The sequence below is a fragment of the Panthera uncia genome, chromosome C2 (genome assembly GCF_023721935.1).
Source record: "Panthera uncia isolate 11264 chromosome C2, Puncia_PCG_1.0, whole genome shotgun sequence".
NCBI lineage: Eukaryota > Metazoa > Chordata > Mammalia > Carnivora > Felidae > Panthera > Panthera uncia.
Window position 1 is genome coordinate 43,995,285 of NC_064810.1, and position 25,288 is coordinate 44,020,572.

The 25,288-nt window shown below is 37.7% G+C and overlaps 1 protein-coding gene and 1 non-coding gene across 2 annotated transcripts in view; both read left to right on the top strand.

The window, feature by feature from the left end:
• EPHA6 (EPH receptor A6) overlaps window positions 1–25,288 on the top strand; it is an 867,771-nt gene that overhangs the window by 12,262 nt on the left and 830,221 nt on the right. The window lies entirely within an intron of this gene.
• On the top strand, window positions 7,481–7,587 carry LOC125922153 (U6 spliceosomal RNA). Its single transcript, XR_007457591.1, has one exon. It is a non-coding gene; the product is annotated as a U6 spliceosomal RNA (small nuclear RNA).

Genomic DNA, 25,288 nt, shown 5'->3' on the forward strand with positions numbered 1-25,288 from the left:
TTTTTTTCCTTCCCCTCCCCCATGGGTTTCTGTTATGTTTCTCAGGATCCACATAAGAGTGAAACCATATGGTATCTGTCTTTCTCTGTATGGCTTATTTCACTTAGCATCACACTCTCCAGTTCCATCCATGTTGCTACAAAAGGCCATATTTCATTTTTTCTCATTGCCACGTAGTATTCCATTGTGTATATAAACCACAATTTCTTTATCCATTCATCAGTTGATGGACATTTAGGCTCTTTCCATAATTTGGCTATTGTTGAGAGTGCCGCTATAAACATTGGGGTACAGGTGCCCCTATGCATCAGTACTCCTGTATCCCTTGGATAAATTCCTAGCAGTGCTATTGCTGGGTCATAGGGTAGGTCTATTTTTAATTTTCTGAGGAACCTCCACACTGCTTTCCAGAGCGGCTGCACCAATTTGCATTCCCACCAACAGTGCAAGAGGGTTCCTGTTTCTCCACATCCTCTCCAGCATCTATAGTCTCCTGATTTCTTCATTTTGGCCACTCTGACTGGCGTGAGGTGGTATCTGAGTGTGGTTTTGATTTGTATTTCCCTGATAAGGAGCGACGTTGAGCATCTTTTCATGTGCCTGTTGGCCATCCGGATGTCTTCTTTAGAGAAGTGTCTATTCATGTTTTCTGCCCATTTCTTCACTGGGTTATTTGTTTTTCGGGTGTGGAGTTTGATGAGCTCTTTATAGATTTTGGATACTAGCCCTTTGTCCGATGTGTCATTTGCAAATATCTTTTCCCATTCCGTGGGTTGCCTTTTAGTTTTGTTGGTTGTTTCCTTTGCTGTGCAGAAGCTTTTTATCTTCATAAGGTCCCAGTAATTCACTTTTGCTTTTAATTCCCTTGCCTTTGGGGATGTGCCGAGTAAGAGATTGCTACGGCTGAGGTCAGAGAGGTCTTTTCCTGCTTTCTCCTCTAAGGTTTTGATGGTTTCCTGTCTCACATTCAGGTCCTTTATCCATTTTGAGTTTATTTTTGTGAATGGTGTGAGAAAGTGGTCTAGTTTCAACCTTCTGCATGTTGCTGTCCAGTTCTCCCAGCACCATTTGTTAAAGAGACTGTCTTTTTTCCATTGGATGTTCTTTCCTGCTTTGTCAAAGATGAGTTGGCCATACTTTTGTGGGTCTAGTTCTGGTGTTTCTATTCTATTCCATTGGTCTATGTGTCTGTTTTTATGCCAATACCATGCTGACTTGATGATGACAGCTTTGTAGTAGAGGCTAAAGTCTGGGATTGTGATGCCTCCTGCTTTGGTCTTCTTCTTCAAAATTACTTTGGCTATTCGGGGCCTTTTGTGGTTCCATATGAATTTTAGGATTGCTTGTTCTAGTTTCGAGAAGAATGCTGGTGCAATTTTGATTGGGATTGCATTGAATGTGTAGATAGCTTTGGGTAGTATTGACATTTTGACAATATTTATTCTTCCAATCCATGAGCAGGGAATGTCTTTCCATTTCTTTATATCTTCTTCAATTACCTGCATAAGCTTTCTATAGTTTTCAGCATACAGATCTTTTACATCTTTGGTTAGATTTATTCCTAGGTATTTTATGCTTCTTGGTGCAATTGTGAATGGGATCAGTTTCTTCATTTGTCTTTCTGTTGCTTCATTGTTAGTGTATAAGAATGCAACTGATTTCTGCACATTGATTTTGTATCCTGCAACTTTGCTGAATTCATGTATCAGTTCTAGCAGACTTTTGGTGGAGTCTATCGGATTTTCCATGTATAATATCATGTCATCTGCAAAAAGCGAAAGCTTGACTTCATCTTTGCCAATTTTGATGCCTTTGATTTCCTTTTGTTGTCTGATTGCTGATGCTAGAACTTCCAGCACTATATTAAACAACAGCGGTGACAGTGGGCATCCCTGTCGTGTTCCTGATCTCAGGGAAAAAGCTCTCAGTTTTTCCCCGTTGAGGATGATGTTAGCTGTGGGCTTTTCATAAATGGCCTTTATGATCTTTAAGTATGTTCCTTCTATCCCGACTTTCTCAAGGGTTTTTATTAAGAAAGGGTGCTGGATTTTGTCAAAGGCCTTTTCTGCATCGATTGACAGGATCATATGGTTCTCCTCTTTTTTTTTGTTAATGTGATGTATCACGTTGATCGATTTGCGAATGTTGAACCAGCCCTGCATCCCAGGAATGAATCCCACTTGATCATGGTGAATAATTCTTTTTATATGCTGTTGAATTCGATTTGCTAGTATCTTATTAAGAATTTTTGCATCCATATTCATCAGGGATATTGGCCTGTAGTTCTCTTTTTTTACTGGGTCTCTGTCTGGTTTAGGAATCAAAGTAATACTGGCTTCATAGAATGAGTCTGGAAGTTTTCCTTCCCTTTCTATTTCTTGGAATAGCTTGAGAAGGATAGGTATTATCTCTGCTTTAAATGTCTGGTAGAACTCCCCTGGGAAGCCATCTGGTCCTGGACTCTTATTTGTTGGGAGATTTTTGATAACCGATTCAATTTCTTCGCTGGTTATGGGTCTGTTCAAGCTTTCTATTTCCTCCTGATTGAGTTTTGGAAGAGTGTGGGTGTTTAGAAATTTGTCCATTTCTTCCAGGTTGTCCAATTTGCTGGCATATAATTTTTCATAGTATTCCCTGATAATTGTTTGTATCTCTGAGGGATTGGTTGTAATCATTCCATTTTCATTCATGATTTTATCTATTTGGGTCATCTCCCTTTTCTTTTTGAGAAGCCTGGCTAGAGGTTTGTCAATTTTGTTTATTTTTTCAAAAAACCAACTCTTGGTTTCGTTGATCTGCTCTACAGTTTTTTTAGATTCTATATTGTTTATTTCTGCTCTGATCTTTATTATTTCTCTTCTTCTGCTGGGTTTAGGCTGCCTTTGCTGTTCTGCTTCTATTTCCTTTAGGTGTGCTGTTAGGTTTTGTATTTGGGATTTTTCTTGTTTCTTGAGATAGGCCTGGATTGCAATGTATTTTCCTCTCAGGACTGCCTTCGCTGCATCCCAAAGCGTTTGGATTGTTGTATTTTCATTTTCGTTTGTTTCCATATATATTTTAATTTCTTCTCTAATTGCCTGGTTGACCCACTCATTCGTTAGTAGGGTGTTTTTTAACCTCCATGCTTTTGGAGGTTTTCCAGACTTTTTCCTGTGGTTGATTTCAAGCTTCATAGCATTGTGGTCTGAAAGTATGCATGGTATAATTTCAATTCTTGTAAACTTATGAAGGGCTGTTTTGTGACCCAGTATATGATCTATCTTGGAGAATGTTCCATGTGCACTCGAGAAGAAAGTATATTCTGTTGCTTTGGGATGCAGAGTTCTAAATATATCTGTCAAGTCCATCTGATCCAATGTATCATTCAGGGCCCTTGTTTCTTTATTGACTGTGTGTCTAGATGATCTATCCATTTCTGTAAGTGGGGTGTTAAAGTCCCCTGCAATGACCACATTCTTATCAATAAGGTTGCTTATGTTTATGAGTAATTGTTTTATATATCTGGGGGCTCGGGTATTTGGCGCATAGACATTTATAATAGTTAGCTCTTCCTGGTGGATAGACCCTGTGATTATTATATAATGCCCTTCTTCATCTCTTGTTACAGCCTTTAATTTAAAGTCTAGTTTGTCTGATATAAGTATGGCTACTCCAGCTTTCTTTTGGCTTCCAGGAGCATGATAAATAGTTCTCCATCCCCTCACTCTCAATCTAAAGGTGTCCTCAGATCTAAAATGAGTCTCTTGTAGACAGCAAATAGATGGGTCTTGTTTTTTTATCCATTCTGATACCCTATGTCTTTTAGTTGGCGCATTTAATCCATTTACATTCAGTGTTATTATAGAAAGATATGGGTTTAGAGTCATTGTGATGTCTGTATGTTTTATGCTTGTAGTGATGTCTCTGGTACTTTGTCTCACAGGATCCCCCTTAGGATCTCTTGTAGGGCTGGTTTCGTGGTGACAAATTCCTTCAGTTTTTGTTTGTTTGGGAAGACCTTTATCTCTCCTTCTATTCTAAATGACAGACTTGCTGGATAAAGGATTCTCGGCTGCATATTTTTTCTGTTTAGCACACTGTAGATATCGTGCCAAGCCTTTCTGGCCTGCCAAGTTTCAAAGGAGAGATCAGTCACGAGTCTTATAGGTCTCCCTTTATAAGTGAGGGCACGTTTATCCCTTGCTGCTTTCAGAATTTTCTCTTTATCCTTGTATTTTGCCAGTTTCACTATGATATGTCGTGCGGAAGATCGATTCAAGTTACGTCTGAAGGGAGTTCTCTGTGCCTCTTGGATTTCAATGCCTTTTTCCTTCCCCAGTTCAGGGAAGTTCTCAGCTATAATTTGTTCAAGTACCCCTTCAGCACCTTTCCCTCTCTCTTCCTCCTCTGGGATACCAATTATGCGTATATTATTTTTTTTTAGTGTATCACTTAGTTCTCTAATTTTCCCCTCATACTCCTGGATTTTTTTATCTCTCTTTCTTTCAGCTTCCTCTTTCTCCATAACTTTATCTTCTAGTTCACCTATTCTCTCCTCTGCCTCTTCAAGCCGAGCCATCGTGGATTCCATTTTGTTTTGCATTTCGTTTAAAGCGTTTTTCAGCTCCTCGTGACTGTTCCTTAGTCCCTCGATCTTTATGGCAAGAGATTCTCTGCTGTCCTGTATACTGTTTTCAAGCCCAGCGATTAATTTTATGACTATTATTCTAAATTCACTTTCTGTTATATTATTTAAATCCTTTTTGATCAGTTCATTAGCTGTTGTTATTTCCTGGAGATTCTTCTGAGGGGAATTCTTCCGTTTGGTCATTTTGGAGAGTCCCTGGCGTGGTGAGGACCTGCAGTGCACTTCCCCTGTGCTGTGGTGTATAACTGGAGTTAGTGGGCGGGGCCGCAGTCCGACCCGATGTCTGCCCCCAGCCCACTGCTGGGGCCACAGTCAGACTGGTGTGTGCCTTCTCTTCCCCTCTCCTAGGGGCGGGATTCACTGTGGGGTGGCGTGTCCCATCTGGGCTACTTGCACACTGCCAGGCTTGTGTTGCTGGGGATCTGGCGTATTAGCTGGGGTGGGTAGGCAAGGTGCACGGGGGCTGGAGGGGCAGGCTTAGCTCGCTTCTCCTTAGGTGATCCACTCCAGGAGGAGCCCTGTGGCAGCGGGAGGGAGTCAGATCCGCTGCCAGAGGTTTGGCTCCGCAGAAGCACAGAGTTGGGTGTTTGCGCGGAGCGAGCAAGTTCCCTGGCAGGAACTGGTTCCCTTTGGGATTTTGGCTGGGGGATGGGCGGGGGAGATGGCGCTGGCGCCTTTGTTCCCCACCAAACTGAGCTCTGCCGTCCGGGGGCTCAGCAGCTCTCCCTCCCTTTGTCCTCCAGCCTTCCCGCTTTCCGAGCAGAGCTGTTAACTTATGACCTCCCAGACGCTAAGTCGCGCTTGCTGTCAGAACACAGTCTGTCCGGCCCCTCCGCTTTTGCCAGCCAGACTCGGGGGCTCTGCTTGGCCGGGAGCCGCCCCTCCGCCCCGGCTCCCTCCCGCCAGTCCGTGGAGCGCGCACCGCCTCGCCGCCCTTCCTACCCTCTTCCGTGGGCCTCTAGTCTGCGCTTGACTCCTGAGACTCCCTTCTGCTAATCCTCTGGCAGTTTTCTGGGTTCTTTAGGCAGGTGTAGATGGAATCTAAGTGATCGGCCGGACGCGCTGTGAGCCCCGCGTCCTCCTACGCCGCCATCTTCCGGAACCATCCTTGTTACGTATAAATTCTTAATATACTACTTATATATGTCATTTTAACTCCAGGTGTTTCCTCCAATTTGTCTTTAAATAAATGTATTAATATTTGGATATCAAGATTGGTTTCAACCTTCAAATTTTCCCACTCACTATTCCTTTCCCTTTAAGATAGCTTCTGAAGGCTCATGTACACATTGATAAATAAGCAGTTGGGAAATAAGATGTCCATTTGCCAATGACTACAATAGTATTTTATATACCAATGATAAGCTTCCTGGCAAAAAGTCAGTTATAGAATTACAACTAATAGAAGTTATTCTGAAGTGGCGTTTCTTACCTTCCAATTTAAATCTAAATCATTCTAAGCCCATTTATGAATATCCACATGAACAAGAATGGCTGATACTTACCTAGTTGTAGATGGAAAAGAGGGGGAGCAAAAGGTATGCTCAAGTGTAGAGATGTTTACTACATGGAATGAGGCTGACACAAAAGCAGATTCATGAGGCTTTACTGCAAGTGTAACTTTATCTTGAATCCACACATACATACACAATCTTGTAATGTTTAGCTCTAAAAAACTCCTTGGATGAAAAAACCTAGAAAACAGTTGAATGGGGGTTAAGAATTTGACTAAGAGCTAAAGCTAAATCTTTAGCTAAAAGCAACAAAGTTTTCTTCCCTACTTCTCATTTCTTTTTTCTTAAAAAATTTTTTTTAATGTTTTATTTATTTTTGAGAGAGAGGGTGTGAGCAGGTGAGGGGCAGAGGAAGTGGGAGACACAGAATCTGAAGCAGCCTCCAGCTATCAACACAGGGCCCAATGTGGGACTTGAACTCACAAATCACGAGATCATGACTTGAGCTGAAATCAGAAGCTTAACCGATGGAGCCACCCAGGTGCACCCCTAGCTCTCATTTCTTAACAATTAATATTTTTGGAGAAGTTTACAATTTTATGGAATTATGTCTATTGATCTTTTTCTTGGTTAATTTTCTGAGTTTTTTTTTTAAATGTGTAGAGAATCTTTGCACATCCTATTTAACTGTATTTTCTAGTATGTTATGTCTTCAGGTTAGTATATCCTGCCTCTAATGATGCTGTGACAACAAACATTTCTTTTGAAGATATAAAATGTTCCAGAAAGCAATTAAGCAGAATATTGAAATATAGTCGTATGCTTGGATCCATTAATTCTGTTTTCATGAATTTAAATTCTAGGGAAATGCATAGAAAAAGAGGCTAATATTTATATACAAGGATTTTTTCTGTCTTATTTATAAAATTGAAATTGGAATCAGAATACATGCTCCCAAATAGAAGAGTCCTTATAGAGACATAACTTGCTGTATTTGGAAAAATTTCTTTCTTCTTTTTTCTTTTTATTTTTTTTTTTCATTTATTTTATTTTTGAGACACAGAGAGATACACAGTGTGAGCAGGGGGGCGACAGAGAGAAGGGGAGACACAGAATCCGAAGCAGGCTCCAGGCTCTGAACTGTCAGCACAGAGCCTGACATGGGGCTTGAACTCACGGAGTGTGAGATCATGACCTGAGCTGAAGTCAGACTCTTAACCGACTGAGCCACCCAGGTATCCCTGGAAAAAAATTCTTAAATGAGGGCATGTGAATCAATAGGAGCCCCAAATTCCTCTGTGTGAGACAGTGGAAAAGTCTGTTTTGCTACTAAAAAGAGAACATTGGAGAGATGGTAGGAGAACCAGGAAAGAAGCCTTGTAAGAAACAGTGTAGTGTAGTGCTCGCTTCGGCAGCACATATACTAAAATTGGAACGATACAGAGAAGATTAGCATGGCCCCTGCGCAAGGATGACAAGCAAATTCGTGAAGCGTTCCATATTTAAAAAAAAAAAAAAGAAAAGAAACAGTGTAGTGTAGATTCTGGGGTCAGTTTAGCTTAGACAAGAGGAGAGTTTAAAAATGATGTTGACTGCCATTCTATTTGATATTGTTTGCATGACTGAGATGTTAACTGATCACCCCAACTTCACCTGCACAATTTTATCAAAATCTGTTACACTCCAGAAAAATGATAATAGAAAATAGGAGTAAAAATTCTCTGAGAAAATAAGAACAGTTAGATAATCAACCACCCTTCAAAATAAATTCCTGGAGATACAAGATTTAGCTATTCAGCGAAATGGGGTTTGGTTCTGCAGAAACTTTGCCCTATTCTTGTAGGTGGTTAAGAACAGCAGCTGGGTCAGGAATTTTATTCTCATCTAGTCCTAAAACGAGTCTCTAATCCCTTCAGAGGAGGCAGCATGGATCCATCTAACATGACAGCATTCCCACAGAAAATTTATAGAGGGCAAAGAATTTAAAAAAGAAAAGAAACAAAGCTTCCTCTGTGTTTGCTATGTGTGCTATTTCTCTCATCAGGAAATACAGGTCAAATGTGTAAGAAATGGACTTTAGAGAAGTAAAAGGGAAAGTGGTAACTTTAACAGTATGTAATCTTGTTTCAGATGCTTTAAACACACTAGCTTCACTTTCATTTTTATGAATGAACAGAATAGCTTGGCCACCTGTACTTTGCTCATGGAAATGAGCCCTGAAGTCAGGGATTTGGCTATAGTTTCCAGCTGAAGTGAAAATGGGGGAATGTTTTAGCAAAAATGAAGGAATGGGGTGGGGCTCTGTTTGCTTTAATCCCCTTTTTCCTGGGTGATAAACACTATATCATTTCCCAACACCTCTATAGCTCCATCATTCTGAGCTTTCAAACACATTTTGTGGTGGCAGCCACCAATCCTATTCTCTCTTTGCTGCCTGATATCCAGCCAAGAGCTGACTTTACATTCTCTCTGATTTTTTGCAAACAGGATTAATTTGGTCACATGCTATCACTGACAAATTAATCTCTAGGAAGGGTATATTTTGAATGGCAACATTTCCAGGTTTGGAGAAATTGTAGAAAAGAACAATGATTCGTACAAACTGGTTGGGATTACCAGGGTCAGGAAATAGATCCTGCATCATCTCATAAGGAAAGCTTCAGACTCAGATTATATTTTTGGCTGTATTTTGGAGGTTGCAAGCTATCCCAGTCCACCTTTATAATGGTTGTAAAATAGGGCACACTGCAGCATGCGGACCACTCTTAGGCGTATAAGTGTCATTTGTTTATCAGGAATACTGTTGCTTAGAGTAACAAATGTTCCTTTAAAAAAACACATTTGATGAAGAGGTGGCATCATTGCTTTCACTTTTGGAAATTTTATGAAAGGGAAAAAATGAGCCCACATGGTACAATAAGAAAGGAATACAATTAAATACAGTCATTTCCTTTTACTCCAGGCAGTTTTATTTCTGTCAGTTATCTGTGCTCTCAAGCTCCTTGGGATGCTCCCTTTCCAATAAAAGCCTACTAGAAATAGCTGGCTTAGGAGGAGTCTGTGTTCCTCAGAAGTACTCGAAGAGAGGTGTGGTTATTTGCTTGCTGTCCTGTTCTTGGACACTATTTTAGTATTTTGGCAATTAATGTGTATTTCTTCTTAAACTAAGTATATGGCAATCCATAGAAGGATGAGAGCTATCTTCCAATCTCATGGGGAAACAGAGAGAGCATCTGCTTCCTCTCCCCTTCTTCCTTCCAGCATTCTGACTTGATGATTGAAATCTTGAATTAAATGCTTATGACTGTCATATGTAGGGAATGGAATATATTTGAAATAAATATCATATGTTTAGCTTGAGTTACAGTATTTTGTTCAAAAGCTTAAAAATAGCTTACTTAGCTATTACCGTAGCTCTTATAACCTGTTAGCAATTATTTCCACTCTGACTTACTATCTGTCTACACACACACACGCACACACACGCACACACACACACACACAGCCTAAAACACTATACTACTTGCTCTATAAACTTTTTTTCACTGGTGCGCAATGGTTCACATAATTCCAAGTATCCCATTTTAGTGCTATAATGAAAAGAACTATAAATTTAAAGTGTGTGTACATTTTTATCTTTTTTACTGTATTTCAAGTCATATTACATTAAGTATTTGAAATATAACCTGTGTGAGCCTGTAGTTATTAGGAAAATCAGTTCTAATTTAAGTTCAAAATAAATGGATAGCATCTTTGTGCTAAACGAGGATATTTTTCTGAAAAACTCAAACATGTTTTACTTTTAGCAGTCTCTCCCATTAATGCACGTATAAAAATGTATCTCCAGTTGATGGAGGATTTGGCATACTAGGAAAAATAAAGAAAAAGACCAAATGCTTCTCAACTATGTATATTAATTTAATTCTACCACTTTATCGTTTTTATTCCACCTCTCTAAGGTAAGTAAGCAGCATAAATTACTGCCCTTATTTTACTAATGGAATTTATATGGACATTAAGTTACTTGGCAAAGCTGATAGACCAAATGAGTAACCACAAAGGAAAAAAGAAAGCCGATCTTAAGCCTGTGAGATCAGTGTACTTTCTAAGTGAGAAGGAGAATTTCAAGCAATGTCTGGAGTATTAAAAATGCAAAGATATTAAATTTAAATATTGTTTCTCAATATTAATGTCTTGAAAGCACTTAAAAACACTGAGCCTATATCTCTTATAAAATAATTAAAATCTGTTTTAAAAGAATAGAAAATTATTTGCAAAGAGTCTTTATAAAGAATCTCTAGATAGCATGCCTGGCTGGCTCACTCATTGGAGCCTGTGTCTCTTAATCTCAGAGTTGTGAGTTCAAGCCCTACATTGGATGTGGAGCCTACAAAAAAAAAATCCTTGGAATATACAATTTTTTGTTATTAGCAATTAATAGTATGGCTTCAAATGATACTGTTATTTTTACTCTCATTTTCTGTATATATTGTTTTTTCTTGCTTTTTCTTTATTATTACTCTTTCTGTGGCTCTTGTTTACTAATTTGTCTTGATATGTTTTAGCCATTTGTGTAACTAGCCTTGATTAACAAACAATAATAAAGACTAAGACTTTAGTACCTAATGAGAGGCTGTATAGTTTGAATCTCCAGTTCCTGATGTTCCTCTGCATGGGCTACTTTTCATTTTCCTTCAAATCAGATCTAGCATAGCAACTACCAAGTCTTAGTGTCTATAAGAATTGCTGCAGAACTTGCTGCCACTATTAAGTGGCACATTTCTGGGCCCACTACCAATGAATTGGATTTAATGTTTGAGATAGTGTTTAGGACTATTCATTTTTAATAAGCACTCTCCAAAATTTAGATGCAGATGGCTTGAGACACTCCAACTTACAGATCCCCATCTGTATCCATTCTAGTTCTTTGTTTGCAAGCTGTAGGAATTAAAATAAGCAGAAAAGGAGCTTTAAAAATGTTGAATAATCCACAGAAGCAAAGAGAATCCTAGAGAATCAACTTTAGAAAAAGATGGAAACCAAGGCAGCACCTGGGATCTAGGCATCAGGAATTAAGTATTAGCCTCATTGGGCTGAATTGATTTCAGCCCTTTTTCTTCCTATAATTTTATCATTCAGCTAAAAATCTTATTCCTGCAAAAGTGAGTCTGATTGGCTAGATTGTGTCATGAACACCAGCATCATTGAAAGAGTAGAACTCCTTGATTGACAACCTTACTGTGACTGGACACTATATGGCACAAGTAATTTTTTAAAAATGCTGTCAGTAAAACAAGTGGAATGGGTAATGGGTGGCCCAAACCCAGCACATGTCCAATGACTGATCATGTAATATTACTATCCAAATAACTTTTTAAAAGAATTTTAGCCCTTACACTAAAAGCTTAATTATGAAGTGAATATAAGTTTATATAATTAGAGTCTGTAGAGTTTCCTGGTTAAGTAGCATCAATTTTGCTACTATCCTCAGTAGAGTATTATTGATTTAGGGGGCATATTTTAATAGAACCATTAAGCCAGTCTCCCAAAATGGATAGTATATGTTTGCTTTTACTCAAGTATACTTTAAAATGTCCCTTGAGGGGCGCCTGGGTGGCTCAGTCGGTTAAGTGTCTGACTTCGGCCCAGGTCATGATCTCACGATTCGTGGGTTCAAGCCCCGCATCGGGCTCTGTGCTGACAGCTTGGAGCCTGGAGCCTGCTTCAGATTCTGTGTCTCCCTCTCTCTGCCCCTCCCCCACTCACGCTCTGTCTCCCTCTGTCTCAAAATTAAACATTAAAAAAAATGTCCCTTGATAAAATTCTTATTTTACAGTATAGGAAACATAGGTGACCTGAACTAAACTTTGCTTTACAAGAAATTTGATCTTTTAATGAATGACTTAGTGCTATTATGTTCAGACTTTCAGTGTATTAATATAGTGTACAATATTTTTGGTCATTACCATTTGCTTGATTAACATGAGAAAATTTGTAACACAAAGTATTGTGTCCAATATTGATCCAACTTCTGTATACAACTATTGTACTTTTTTAAAAAAAGTTTATATATCTTGAGAGAGAGAGCGAGTGAGCAAGCCTGTGGGTATACGAGAATGGGAGAGGGGGAGAGACAGAGGGAGAGAGAGAATCCCAAGTAGGCTCCACAATGTCAGCGTAGAGCTTGATGTGGGACTCAGTCTCATGAACTGTGGGATCATGACCTGAGCCGAGATCAAGAGTTGAATGTTTAACTGGCTGAGCCACCCAGGCACTCCTACAACTATTGCACTTTTGAAAATAAACATATTCCTAAACTATAGAACAAAATTGATATGCATCTAAGCCTTATGTTTTTAAAATATCCAATTACTGACATTTAAGGGGCTTGGATTTTCATTTTAAAATAATTACTTTTCTGTAGCCCATTTCCCCAGAAATAGCTGCTTAAATGCAGTGGTATAAACTTTGAGTTTTTGAGTGTTCACTCCTTGCTGGGAATTGTACTAAGTACTTTAATGTATTTAATTGTATAATCCTCACAACAATCCATAAAGTAACCAGTATCATTATCATCCCCATTTTATAGGTGAGGAAATTAGGACACAAACTAAGTAGGTAACTTGGCATAGTGTTGAAGTGTATTAGTTACAGAGTGTTAAGGGTTCATTTGTGTCTCCCCCCCCCCACTCCCATCCCCCTACCAAAATCAGTTGTTTTTAACCCCTATTGCCTCAGTATATTGTATATTACCTTCTTTGGGAAATAAGATTGTTGCAGACATAATCAGTTAAAATGAGGTTATACTGGTGTAGGGTGGGTGGGCCCTTAATCCAATATAATTTGTGTCCTAATAAAAAGAGGAAATTTGGACATAGACATGTATGTAGGGAGAAGCTATGTAAAGATGAAGGCAGATATTAGAGTTATGCATCTGCAAGGCAAGCAACACCACAGATTGCCAGCAAATTGCCATAAACTGGGAAAGGACCATGAAATAGATACTCTCTGGCAGCTCTCTGAAAGAGCTAACATCTGTGTCTCAGACATCTAGCCCCCAGAACTAAGACAATACATTTCTGTTATTCTAGAGTCCCCTTTTGTAATACTTTATTATGACATCCCTAGGAAACTAACAGAGTAAAGGATTTGGATTTCTGGAGTTTATATTCTTTTTTTTCCCCCCTAAATGTATCCATCCTAAGTATATAGTCAGTAAGGTTTTTTTTTCCTCTTAAGTTTATTTATTTACTTTTGAAAGAGCACAAGTAAGGGAGGGGCAGAGAGAGAGGAGACCCAGAATCTGAAGCAAGCCCCAGGCTCTGAGCTGTTAGCACAGAGCATGACTCAGGGCTCGAACGCACAGACCAGGAGATCATGACCTAAGCCGAAGTCAGAGGCTTAACCAACTGAGCCACCCAGGCACCCCAAGAAGTTTATGTTCTTAAGCAACACACTATATTGTCTTTCTGAGGTTAAGAGAATGAATAAACACATCATCTCTTGGCATGTGAAAGAGATCTCAACTAGGAAAGCTAATCTAGACTAAGAAGCTGGTAGCATTTTTTTGGAGCTTAAAGTGCCTCTTTGCAAGCACTAAAGAGGAGCCTAAAGTACTACTTTCCTTTAAACTGACAACAAAAAAGAAACAAAAACTGACTAAATATTGTTGGAAAATATCTGAGAATTTAATTATAAATTATAAATTTATATGAATTAAGTCTATTTAAATATATTAAAAAGTATCCCCCTTACTAAATGTCTAGGGAAAGATAGAAAATCTTCAGGAAGATTTCTGTGGTTGCTGTTTGGCTGGTAACTGTTTACATATATCTCAGCTTATATAGAGTACGACTTTTCCATAAACCCAGGCCTGATAACTAGTGAATTTAATAGGAAAAAATGTAGAAGAAAAATATGATTCTTATTCTACAAACCGTAATGGAGAATGTGCATAGCCTTCTGCCCATAGCTTTTTCTAATTAAAACCGACAGCTGTAGAATAAAGGAAAAATCATGCATAACCTAGGTCTCTTCTGTTCAGAAATAAATGCAATGAAAGGTAAAATGAGAAAGAGTTAGAAGTAGGAAGTCCTTAGAAGGTACATTGATACCTCAATTCTGAAATAGTAGAAGCAATAATGAAAATCTCAAGATGTCAGAATGATGTGAATTGTCAAGGATAGAAAAGTAAAAGAAGGCCTAGAAAATTTGGTATTTTTTTTTCTTCCAACTTCAAGAGATTAAAGATGAGTTAAGGGGAGTTTTCTGCATGTATCCAGTAGAGGAAATAGCTTACTATTAAAGTTTGGTCAATATGATGCTTGATTTTCTATCTCCTTATGTTTCTTAAAGTTTTACTTTGTTCAGAGCTGCGTAATCAAATAAGCTTGAGACTGAATTCCAGTCCTATGTTTATTAAGAATGAGTTTCTTAGAAACTGGCTTAATACTTTGGCCTTGCTTTAAACCTCTAAAAAATAACAAAAAGAACACTTAATCAGCTTTGAGAATTTATAGATGCACCTGACCACACAATCACAATAATAGCTATTATTAATTGAGTTATTAGTATGTTTTAAGGACTTAGGTGCACCATTTCATTACATCCTCTCTCTGAATTAGGAAGTAGGTCATGTTGTTTATTCACACTCAACATCTGAAAAAACAAAGTCAGACTTTGGGGAATTTACTGAAGGTCACAATCTAGTAAATTATCTAAAGATTTTGGAACCAAACCTAGATCACTACCTTTGAAATAGCACACATAGTGTTTATTAATTATATTGCTAGTGGCCTTATATCAAGAATACAAATATGAGTAAACTTAGTTCTTTGAGAATTTACTAATGGGAAGAGAGAGTTAAATGGGTGGAGACAACTTGCTATAGATGTTGTGATGGAAATATGAGCAGGTTACCAGTAGCTTCAAAGGAAAAGATGGTCACATCTACTTTCAGGCACTAAAAAGGACTTTATATAGGCAGTGAAGCTTGAGCCGAGTGTTGAAATATTAGTTGCTATTCATTAAATGATTGGTGACTACAAATCATTCCAGACAATGGAAGTAATAAGTACAAGGTCATGGAGAACACATATGATAGCATTTTGTGGGGGACCAGTAAATAGTTAGGAATGGGTAAAGACTATGAAGAGGAGTGAGGTAGGAGATGAAGGAAGAAAAATAGGAGTCAGGACAGGAAGAGCCTTGAATGCTGTGCTATTAGTGGTTTGTTCTTAATCATGAGAACCCAGAGGTTCTTAACGCTGGCTATATATCAAAATCACACTGGGAAATTTTGAATAAGTGCCCCAAATTTAATGAATTTTGAACATCTTTCTTCCTGCTCTTGTTAACACTCATTAAGCATATAGTAGGATCTTAATAAATATTGGTTGATTGATCTTAGTAGTTAGCTTTTATTAGCTATTACAACCCTTCAGAAATATTTTTAATTATGTTACTGAGTTACATGAAAGGAATTTTTTTCATTATTAAAAAGTTTCATTTTTACAGGGGTGTTCAAGAATTAAAAAAAAAAAAAAGAGAAGTGTCTGGGTGGCTTAGTTGGTTAAGCATCCAGCCTTGGCTCAGGTCATGATCTCATGGTTCATGGGTTTGAGCCCCATATCGGGCTCTGTGCTGACAACTCAGAGTCTGGAGCCTGCTTCAGATTCTGTGTCTCCCTCTTTCTGTTTCCTTTTTCCACTCACACGCTATCTTTCTCTCTCTCAAAAGTGAATAAATGTTAAAAAAATAAAGAAAAAGAATTAAAAAAAGATATTAAGTTAATTATGACCAATAGCCATCAGTGTGATATGTTGATATATTTATTGGTAATTTACTAATAAATAGCCAAAGGGTACATTTTGTGAGCAGCACATTCATGTATTCTTACCCTAGTTATACCACGTTAGCATGATATGAGGCACACTGAACTTTTCCATGATACTGAAGCTGACAATCTAGTTATTTCTCTATTTCAACTTCTAATATAGAATGAATATTTTACCTATGGGTGTTTTGTTTTGTTTTCTTTTTGTTACACACAGATTTAGTTTGTCATTAGTGCTTCAAAGACAGAAATGAATTAAACTAATCTAAAAAAACTTATCTAGGAATAAAAAGAAAAGCTATTCAGTTTCACATATAATGAGATTGTAATAAGTCACTGAGTCCTAACAATAAGTGAAAAGCTTAACAGACTGAAAAACCAACTCCTCTTGGACCTGTGGGAGAGGGGTGGATACTGGGCAAGTTGTTGCCCCCAAGATTGGAAAGAGAGGCAAATATAGGGAAGTCACTTTCTCAGAGCAGAGACTCACAAATGGAAACAACCACAGGAACTATTGCTGGTACATCATGTCTGGCTTTCAAGAAAAAAAAAATTACAAAGTATATCAAAAGGCAAAAACACAATTTGAAGAGACATAGCAAACATCAGAAGCAGACATGGTTGGAATGATCAAATCAGGATTTTTTTTTCTTTTAAGTTTTTACTTAAATTTCAATTAGTTCACATATAGTGTAATATTAGTTTCTTGAGTAGAATTTAGTAATTCATCACTTAACATACAACACCCAGTACTCATTGTAAGTGCCCTCCTTGATACCCATCACCCATGTAACCCATCCTCTTGCCCTCCTCCCTTCCAGCAACCCTCAGTTTGTTCTCTGTAGTTGAATCTGTTTTATGGTTTGCCTCTCTCTTTTTCCTCCCTATGTTCATCTGTTTTTTTTCTTAACTTCAAATCAGGAATTAAAAAAAAAAAGTTTATTTTGAGAGAGGGAGTACATGTACATGAGTGGAGGAGGGGCAGAGAGAGAGAAAGAGAGAGAGAGAGAGAGTCCCAAGTGGACTCTTATGTGGGGCTTGAACCCATGAACCATGAGATTATGACCTAAGATGAGTCAGTTGCTTAACCGACGGTACCACCCAGGGGCCCCTCAAGTCAGGAATTTAAAACAACTATGATTAATCTGCTAAAGTCTCTAATGGATTAATTATACACCATGTAAGAGCAGATGGACAATGTAAGTAGAGAGATGGAAATCCTAAGAATGAGACAAAAAGAAATGCTAGAGATTCAAAACAGAACAAAACACCTCAAACAGGAATAAAGAATGCCTTTAATGGGCTTGTTGTTAGACTGGACACAGAAGAACAAATCTCTGAACTAGAGGATATGTCAATAGAATCGTGAAAAAAAAACAAAGAAAAACAAAACAAAAACAGCACAGACTATCCAAGTACTATAGAATAACTACCAAAGGTACAACATACACATAATGGGTATGCCAGAAGGAGAAGAAAGAAAGGAATGGATGGAATATTTGAAGTAATAGTGTTTAAGAACCATAGATCCAGGAAGTTCAAAGAATACCATGTAGAATAAATGCCAAAAGAATAATAATAACAATAAACACTGAAGCATATTGTTTTCAAACTACAGAAAATCAAAGAGAAAAAATCTGAAAGAAGCCAGAGGCAAAAAAACCACTCACCTATAAAAGAACAAAGATAAGAGTTGTATCTGTCATCTTCATAGAATAAGCAAGAAGAGAGTAGAATGAAATAGTTAAAGTGTTAAAACACCACTAACCTGTAATCCTGTATCTTATGAGATTATCCTTTAAAAGTGAAAGATATTCTCAGACAAAAGTTGAGAGAATTTCTTGGCAGTAAGCCTGTCTTGCAAGAAGTTTTAAAAGAAGTTCTTTAAAGAGAAGGAAAATATTATACGTCAGAAACTTGGATCTTCATAAAGTAAGGTAGAGTATCAAAGAAGGAATAAATAAAGGTAAAATAAAAACAGAAAACATTTTTTCAAAACAATTATAGCAACAATGTAATATAAATACACCTACACAGTTATTTGTATTATATACTGTTAATATGTAATTGTATATTCATGTATGTGTATATCTAAGTGAAATAAATGACAGCAACAGTACATGGGACAGGGGAGGAAGTAGGATTATTTTGCTGTCATAAGGTACTCTACCTACAAAGAGGTATAGTTTAATTTGAAAGTAGATTTACATTAGTTGTAAATGTATATTTCAAACTCAAGGGCAACCACTGAAGAAAAGTAAAAAAAGTATATCTGATATGCTAATAAAGGAGAGAAAGTGGAATGATAAAAAAAGCTTAATTAAAGTCACAAAAGGCAGAAAGAGAGTGAAGACTAAAATAAGAACAAAGTACAAAAACAATAAACAGAAAACAATGAGTAATTTAGATATTAATCTGATTATATTAATAATCATGTTGAACATCAGTGATCTAAATGGACCAACTAAAAGCGCTTGCTGGAATGGATCAAAAATCAAGACACAATTATCTTTCCTCTACAAGAAAACCAGTTTAAATGTAAATAAACAATGCATTAAAAGTAAATAGGTGGAGAAAAATATACCATTCTAACACTAACTAAAAAAAATACATTAGTAGCTACACCAATTTTGGACATAACAGACTTTGCAGCAAGGGAAGTTAGGGATAAGGAAGTGCATTACATAATGATAAAGGGACCAGTTCTTCAAGAAACCCTCTCCAAGAAATCCTTAACATGTATGTGCCTAACAACAGAGCATCAAATTTTGTAAGACAAAAATTGATGAAACTGCTGGGAAAAATGAATGAGTACACAACCATAGTTGGAGTCTTCAGTATCCCTCTATCAGAAATGGACAGGTCCAGCAGGCAGAAAATCAGTAAGGACATGGTTGAACTTGAGAAAACCATCAGTCCACTAGATATAATTGACATCAGTAGACTACTACATCCAACAGCAGCAGAATACATATTCTTCTCAGGTTCACATAGAACGTTCACCAAAATAGACCCGATTATGGATCATAAAACATACTTTAACAAATTTAAAAGAAGATAATTCACACAATTTCTGTTTAGGTAACAGGATCAAACTAGAAATTAATAACAGAGAAGTAACTGGAAATCCCAAAATACCTGATATAAATAACACACTAACCAAGTCTGAATCATGAGGGAATAGAAAATCTGAACAGAGTAGTTACTACTAAGGAAATTGAATCAGTAATAAAAAAAACCTCCCAACAAAGAAAAGTCCAGGACCAAATGACTTCACTGGTGAGTTCTACCAAATATTTAAAAAATAATAATACAAATCTTTCTCACACTCTTCTGAAAAATAGAAGAGGAGGAAACAATTCCAAACTCATTTTATGAGGCCAGCATTACCCTGATGCCAAAACCAGACAAGGGCATTACAAGCAAAGAAAATTACAAACCAATATCTCTGGTGAATATAGGTGTGAAAATCCTTAACAAAATATTAACAAAACAAATTCAGCACTGTATTAAAAGGATCATACACCATGATCAAGTGGGATTTATTCCAGGGATATACAGGTGGTTCATCATTTAGAAATCAATGAATGTGATGCACCACATTAACAAAATGAAGGTTAAAAATTATGTGATCATCTCATTAGATGCAGAAAAAGCACTTGACAAAAAGTCAACATCCATCCATGATAAAAACTCTCAGCAAATTGGGTACAGAGGGAACATACTTCAGCATAGTAAACACCATATATTATTAGCCCATAGCCAACATTATACTTAATGGTAAAAAGTTGAAATTATTTCCTATAAGATTGGAAGCAAGACAAGGATGCCCATTCTCACCATTGTATTCAACATAATAGTGGAAATCCTAGTCAGAACAATTAGTCAAGAAAAATAAATAAAAAACAAATGGAAAGGAAGAGTAAAATTATCTTTATTTGCAGATGACATGGTATTATATATAGAAAACTCTTAAGACTCCACCAAAAAGTATTAGAACTAATAAACAAATTCAGTAAAACAGCAGGATTCAAAAATCAATATACAAAAATCAGTTGCATTTTTATACAGTGATAACAAACTGTCAGAGAAACTAAGAATTCAATCCCTTTTACAACTGCATCAGAAAGAATAAGATACCTAGGAAAAATTTAATCAAGGAGGTAACAAATCTATACACTGAACACTATAAGACATTGATGAATATAATTTAAGAAGACACAAATGGAATGATATTCTGTGCTTATGGATTGGAAGAATTTATATTCTTAAAATATGTGTGCTACCCGAAATAATCTACAGGTTCAATGTAATCCCTATCAAAATGTCAATGTCATTTTCATAGAAATAGAAAATCACAAAAAACCAAAAGACCCCAAATAGCCAAAGCAATCTTGAGAAAGAAGAACAAATCTGGAAGCATCATCTGTCCTGATTTCAAGCTATATTACAAAGCCTTAGTAATCCAAACAGTATGGTATTGACATAAAATATACACACATCAGTGGCACAGAATCACAAGCCCAGAAATTAACCCACATGTATGTGGTCAATTTACAATGTAGCAGTCAAGAATATACAGTGGGGGAAAGAACAGTCATTTCAATGAATGCTGGGAAAATTTGACAACCACATGAAGAGAATTTAAGTGGACCCCTATCTTACTCAAGACAGATTTGAGACTTAGTTATAAAACCTATAAGGTAAAGCTCCTAGAAGGAAAGATAGGGGATAACCTCCTTGACATCAATCTTGGCAATGATTGTTTGCGTTTGACACACAAAGAAAAGGCAACCAAAGCAAATAAACAAGTGGGACTACATAAAACAAAAAAACCTTCCGCACAGCAATGGGAGCCATCAAAATGAAAAGACCACCTATGGAATGGGAGAAAATATATGCAAATCATATATTTGATAAAGGGTTAATATCCAAAATGTATAAGGAACTGGCATAGCTCAATAATAAAAACACAATCCAATTAAAAAATGGGCAGAGGAACTGATAAACATTTGTCCAAAGAAGTATAAATGGCCAACAAGTATATGAAAAGATGCTCTAAATTACTAATCATCATGGTAATGCAAATCAAAACCACAGTGAACTATCATCTCACACCTGTGATAATGCCTATCATCAAAAAGATGAAATAACACGTGTTCACAAGGATACAGAGAAAGGGATTCCTTGTTCACTGTTTGTGGGTATGAACATAGGTGTATCAATTACAGAAGTAGTATGGAGCTTCCTCAAAAAATTGGAAGTAGGACTACCATATGATCCAGCATTCCCATTTCTGGGAATATGCCCAAAAGAAATGAAAACAGGATATCAAAGAGATATCTGCACTCCTTATCCATTGCAGCATTATTCACAACAGTCAAGATATGAAAACAACTAAGTGTCTGTCAACAGATGAATAGATATGAAGATTTGGTGTATATATACAATGTAATATTATTCAGCCATGAGAAAGAGGTAAATCTAGCCATTTGAGACAACAGGGATGAAACTTGAGGGCATTATGCTAAGTGAAGGAAGCCAGGTAGACAAAGACAAATAATACTGCATGGTATTGCTTATATATGGCATTATTGTATTTTATTTTTATTTATTTTTTTCATGTTTTTATTTAAATTCTAGTTACATAACATGTAGTGTAAATATTGGTTTCAGGAGTAGAATTTAGTGATTCATCACTTACAACAAACACCCAGTGCTCATCACAGCAAGTGCCTCCTAAATACCCATCAACCATGTAGCCCATCTCCCTCCCAACTCCACCATCAACCCTCAGTTTGTTCTCTGTTGTTAAGAGTCTCCTTTGTTTTGTTTCCCTCTCTCCTCTTTTCCACCCCCTTCCCATATGTTAATCTTTTTTTGTTTTTTAAACTCCACATGAATGAAATAATATGGTATTTTTCTTTCTCTGATTGACTTGTTTCACTTAGCAGAATACATTCTAGCTCCATCCATGTCATTGTAAATGGCAATATATCATTTTTTATGGCTGAGTAATATTCTGTTGTATATATAAATCACATCTTCTTTATCCATTCATCAGTTGATGGACATTTGGGCTCTCTCCATAGTTTGACTATTGATAATGGGTCTATAAACAATGGAGTGCATGTACCCCTTTGAAACTGTATTTTTGTATCCTTTGGGTAAATACCTAATGGTATTTGCTGGATCATAGGTAGTTCTATTTTTTAGTTTTTTGAGAGACCTCCATGCATTTCTCTCAAGTGGCTATAACAGTTTGCATTCCCACCAACAGTGGAAGACCGTTTCCCCTCTGCATCCTTGCCAATATCTGTTGCTTCCTGACTTGTTAATTTTAGCCATTCTGACAAGTGTTAGGTGGTGTCTCATTGTGGTTTTATTTGTGCTGCTCTGATGATGAGTGATGTTGAGCATCTTTTCATTTGTCTGTTGGCCATCTCTATGTCTTCTTTGGAAAAGTGTCTATTCATGACTTCCGCCCATTTCTTCACTGGATTGCTATACATTAGTAGCTAATACACTAATACATTAGTAGCTATACCAATTTTGGACATAACAGACTTTATTATGATATAGTGCCCTTCTTCATCTCTTATTACAGGCTTTCTTTTAAAATCTAGCATCTCTGTTAGAAGTATGGCTACTCTTGCTTTCTTTTGATGTCCATTAGCATGATAGATGGTTCTTTATCCCCTCACTTTCCATACGCAGGCATCTTTAGGTATAAAATGAGTAGGCAGCATATAGATGGATCTTGTTTTTTTTAATCTATTCTGATACCCTGTGTCTGTTGATTGGAGCATTTAGTCCATTTGCATTTAGAGTAATTATTGAAAGATACAAATTTAGTGCCGTTTGTTATCTGTAAAGTTGGTGTTTCTGGTGATATTCTCTGTTCCTTTCTAGTCTTTGCTGCTTTTGGTCTGTTTTCTCCACTCAAAGAGTGGAGAGTCTTGCAGGGCTGGTTTATTGGTCATGATCTCCTTTAGTTTCTGTCTGGGAACTCTTTATCTCTCCTTCTATTCTGAAGGACAGCCTTGCTGGATAAAGTTTTCTTGGCTTCTTATTTTTCCCACTCAGCATGTTGAATATATTATGCCACTCCCTTCTGGCCTGCCATGTTACTGTGGAGAGCTGCTGCAAACCTGATCTGTCTTACCTTGTAGGTTAAGGACTTTTCTTTTTCCCTTGCTGCTTTCAGGATTCTTTCCTTATCTCTCTATTTTGCAAATTTAATACAATATGTCGTGGTGTTGGACTGCTTTTGTGGATTTTGATGGGAGTTCTCAGTGCGTCCTGGATTTGAATGTTTGTTTCTTTCCCCAGATTAGGAAAATTTTAGTTATAATTTGCTCAAATAATCCATCTGCCCTTTTTTCCCTCTCTTCTTCTGGGATTCCTATGATACAAATGTTATTACGCTTTATGGAGTTCCTGAGTTCTCTAAGTCTACATTCATGATCCGAATATAGATCACATACCTTTCTTTCTGTCTTCTTTTCAGATTCATTATTTCCCATTATTTTATCTTATATATTACTTATTTATTCCTCAGGTTCTTCCATCCTTGTGTCATTATGCCAGTTTGGTTTGTATCTCAGTTATAGCATGTTTTACTTTGGCCTGACTAGTTTTTAGGTCTTTTATCTCTGCAGGACTGCCAACTGTCTTCTATGCTTTTCTCAAGCCCAGCTAATATCCTTATGATTGTTATTTTAAATTCTGGTTCAGGGATATTAGTTATATCTGTTTTTTTATTAGATCCCTGGCAGTGACTTCTTGTTCTTTCTTTTGTGATGGGTTTTTCCATCTTGACATTTTATCTAGTTCTCTGTCTTTTGTGTGTTAGGAAGACCTGTTCCTGAGAGTAATGGCTTTATTAAGAAGAAGTCATATACTGTCTGGGGCCTGATGCTTCAGGAAATGCTTATAGTATATGTTGTGTCCACTCTGCTGTTGTGTTTTGGCTACTCTTTCCCTCAGAACAGTCCTCTGCAGAGTTTCTCCTTGTCTGCTATGGGGAGTGTTTGGACCTTGTCCACTGTGTGGTGAGTTTTAACTAGGTGTGTTTTGGTCTGCTTGTTAAAAGAATCTAGATCCTATTTCCCCTAGAGCTGAAGCTTTGTAGCACTCTCTGGTCAGTAGACTTGGCTTTTTTCTGGTTGTCTGAGGGAGGGGCCCAATGCCTCTCTAATTGTCAGGCACACTCTAATTCAGAAGTACCCGCCTATCACAGGGGTTTGGGGCTTGGTGTATGTGGCTCATGCTTCCTTATGGACACTGTGCTGGTCATTGAAGTCTGTGCTCATGGCTGGGGTGAAAAATGGTATCATCCGCTTCTCCTTTCCCATGAGAAGGGAGTTCTCACCTGCTGGGGTTCAGGAAATCCTCACAGAAGAGCACACAATCTCCCCTCATTTGTCCCAGGCTTCTGTCAGATCCTTGCCATCACCTTGTCTGTGTCCAAGTAGTTGCCCATCCAGCAGTGTGGTGCTTCTGTGTTTTACATCAGGCACTCCAGCTGAGTTCAAAACTCCAAATTTTAGGGACCTGGCACAGTATAGATCATGCTGATCTTCTGGTGGAGGGTTTTGCCAACTCTGTGGTTGGTGCCAATTTGTCCCAGAAGGGCAGTCATGCAGACTCGCACGGGCTTGGATTTTATAGTAAAGAACAGCAAAAAAAAACCTGGTGTCCTCAGTAGTCTCTATTCCTGTGCTAATGAATGGGGCAGCTCAATGGTGCCTGCGGGCTCTATTGTCCCCTGAGATGCAGGGCTACCTCTCCCAAATGCACTCCAAGAAGGGGAACTGTCTCTCCCAGTGTTACCAGGGGGATCTTCAGAGCACGCTCTCTGCTCCAGGCCTCTGCCCTTCTTCTCCACAAGAACACCTCTACTGCCACCAGGCTCCACCCCGGTGATGCCACAGACTTCTAAACTTCAGACCTTGAGCTCTGCTACTTGTACAAACTTAAGATTATTAGTCTTCCTTGTCTTCCCTGTCAGTGCTTTTTGGGGAAGTGTTTTCTTTGCAATGTCTGGCACCCTGCTTCCTCTCTCTGTCTCTTTCTCTCTCTCTCTCTTCTCTCTTCCCCTTACTCTCCCTTTTTCCCTCTCCCCTCTCTCCCTGGTCAGGGTTCCCTCCTTTCAACAGTACCAGTGATTCTTTTCTCCCTCTAATTACATCTTACATCTCTGTACCTCCTACCTTCCATGTGTGGCTTCTTTTCTCTCTCTGGTTGTGCAGTTTGTTTTCTCAGTCCTCAGATGAATTGCCTGGGTGTTGTGAATGATTTGATACTTATCTAGCTGCATTCAGGGACGAGGCAAGCATAAGGTCCTTCTATTTCTCTGCCATCTTAACT